The 2810-nt window shown below is 42.4% G+C and overlaps 1 pseudogene; it reads right to left on the bottom strand.

Moving 5' to 3' along the window:
• Positions 1-427: 427 nt before the first annotated feature.
• On the bottom strand, positions 428-1420 carry LOC129506944 (glyceraldehyde-3-phosphate dehydrogenase-like; annotated as a pseudogene).
• Between the last annotated feature and the right edge of the window lie 1390 nt (positions 1421-2810).

Here is a 2810-nt window from a genome sequence, read left to right as displayed (position 1 = left end):
ATTTGGCTTGAAAAAATTATCTATAATCTAGTGATACAATAATTGAAAAACCTGCATTTACCTAATTTCAAAATGCCATACATGATAGACCTATTTCAGGCCTTTCCTACAATTTTGCCATATTGGTATGTCTATTTTCCTATTTTACCTTCCTTGATAATTCAAGGAGTTTTCAGTTTTACTTTTCAATTTCCCTTTCTCCATTAATGGTGTAATTTGGGGGGGTCTGGATATGTTATACTTTATTGATATACATGACAAGGTAGATCTTCCCAAGCCGCTCCCCTTCCTCAGGGGGTCTGGGATGTAAATTGGAGGTCAGGAGATTCTCAGTGTGTTGGGGATTAAGCCAGGGCAGGGACTCCCCAGCAGCTGAGGGCCTCTCTCTTCCTCTTATTCTCGCTGGGGCTGGTGATCCAGGAGGCTCTTACTGCTTGGAGGCCATGTGGACAATGAGGTCAACCACCTGGTTGCTGTAGCTGAATTCATTGTCATACCAGGAAATGAGCTTGACAAAGTGGTCATTGAGGGCAATGCCAGTCCCAGTGTCGAAGGTGGAAGAGTGGGTGTCACTGTTGAAGTCGCAGGAGACAACCTGGTCCTCAGTATAGCCCAGGATGCCCTTGAGGGGGCCCTCTGATGCCTGCTTCACCACCTTCTTGATGTGGTCATATCTGGCAGCTTTCTCCACATGGCAGGTCAGATCCACAACTGACACATTGGAGGTGGGGACACAGAAAGTCATGCCAGTGAGATTCCCATTCAGCTCAGGGATGACCTTGCCCACAGCCTTGGCAGCACCAGTGGAAGCAGGGATGATGTTCTGAGCAGCCCCTCGGCCATCACGCCACAGCTTCCCAGGGGGGCCATCCATGGTCTTCTGGGTGGCAGTGATGGCATGGATGGTGGTCATGAGGCCTACCACAATGCCGAAGTTGTCATGGATGACTTTGGCCAGAGGAGCCAAGCAGGTGGTGGTGCAGGAGGCATTGCTGACAATCTTGAGGGAGTTGTCATTCTTCTCGTGGTTCATGCCCATCACAAACATGGGGGCATCAGTGGAAGGAGCAGAGATGATGACCCTCTTGGCCCCACCCTTCAAGTGAGCCCCAGCCTCCTCCATGGTGGTGAAGACCCCAGTGGGCTTCACAACCTACTCAGCACCAGCATCACCCCATTTGATGTTGGCAGGTTCTCACTCCTGGAAGATGGAGATGGACTTCCCATTGATGACAAGTTTCCCATTCTCAGTCTTGACCATGCCATGGAATTTGCCATGGGTAGAATCATACTAGAACATGTACACCATGTAGTTGAGGTCAATGAAGGGGTCATTGATGGCAACAATATTCACTTTGCCAGAGTTAAAAGCAGCCCTGGTAACCAGGCACCCAGTATGGCCAAATCCGTTCACTCCGACCTTCACGATCGTGTCTTGGGGACATGGCTGGCACTGCACCAGAAGATGCGGCTGTCTGTCGAATGGGGAGGAGCAGAGAGCAATGGTGTAATTTTTTTATCTTTAATAAATATTCGACCCTTAATATATGATTCATCATTTATACATTTTGAAGATTCTTGTTTTATTTTTATTATTTCTTTTTTCCATTCACTTTTATACTGCAAGGATTTATGAAACAAGTTAGCACCTGCTTAGTTTTGTTCCCATTTCTCACTGTAAGAAAAATATGAAATAGATATGGCAATACATTTTTAGTGTTTCTAATATTAACCTATTTTTTTGTCATGCAATATTTCCAAAAATATTTGAAGCCAGGGTTTTCCTCCTTTCTTTCTTGTTATATGCCTTAAAAATTCATATTGCAGAATTTAATTAATCATAATCCTTTAAAGAAGATGTGGTCTATGTATACAATGGAATATTACTCAGCCGTTAAAAATGACAAATACCCACCATTTGCTTTGACGTGGATGCAACTGGAGGGTATTATGCTGAGTGAAATAAGTCAATCGGAGAAGGACAAACATTATATGATCTCATTCATTTAGGGAATATAAAAATTAGTAAAAGGGAATAAAGGGAAAGGAGAGAAAATAAGTGAAAATATCAGTGAGGGTGACAAAACATGAGAGACACCTAACTCTGGGAAATGAACAAGGGGTAGTGGAAGGGGAGGTGGGCGGGGGGGTTGGGGTGACTGGGTGATGGGCCCTGAGGGGGGCACTTGGCGGGATAAGCCCTGGGTGTTATGCTGCATGTTGGCAAATTGAACTCCAATAAAAAAATCATAATCCTTTGCAACGTGTGATAATTAGTCCATACATGTACATCTTTTTTTTTAGTTTACTTTTTGTTGCATATTTGTTTGCTTTTTTTTTAATGATAACATAAACCCTCCATGGTCTCACAACTTAACCTAACAACTAAAATGTTACTAATAACCTGCATTTATGAACAGGCTTCTCTCCTTCCTAAACAGTATCATTGCCAAATATTTCACATGTCTTTTTTTAATTCCACAAAATAGACACCAATTTTATTATATTAGTGTAATTTCAGTTTGCCAACATTTAACCATTGATGTCAATGATTTCTTCTTGCAACTTAAATACCTTTGGGGGATTATCTTCCTTCTTCCTCTAGTATACTCTGTGCTAAGTAGATACAGATGACTCTCAGAATGGAATATTCCACTCACAACAGAATTTCTCACAGAGATCTTTCATATTCCCCTTCAGATATCAATGCATTATATACAATCTACTGACATTATAAGGAAACTTCCTTCAAAAATACAGGATGCACACAAGGGTCAGGCCTCCACTTCCTGTAATTTCCATAAAAACTA

This window comes from Nyctereutes procyonoides, unplaced genomic scaffold (assembly GCF_905146905.1).
Source record: "Nyctereutes procyonoides isolate TBG_1078 unplaced genomic scaffold, NYPRO_anot_genome, whole genome shotgun sequence".
Classification (NCBI taxonomy): Eukaryota; Metazoa; Chordata; class Mammalia; order Carnivora; family Canidae; genus Nyctereutes; species Nyctereutes procyonoides.
The sequence above is the reverse complement of the archived record's forward strand: the minus strand, read 5'-3'. Positions and strand labels throughout refer to the sequence as shown.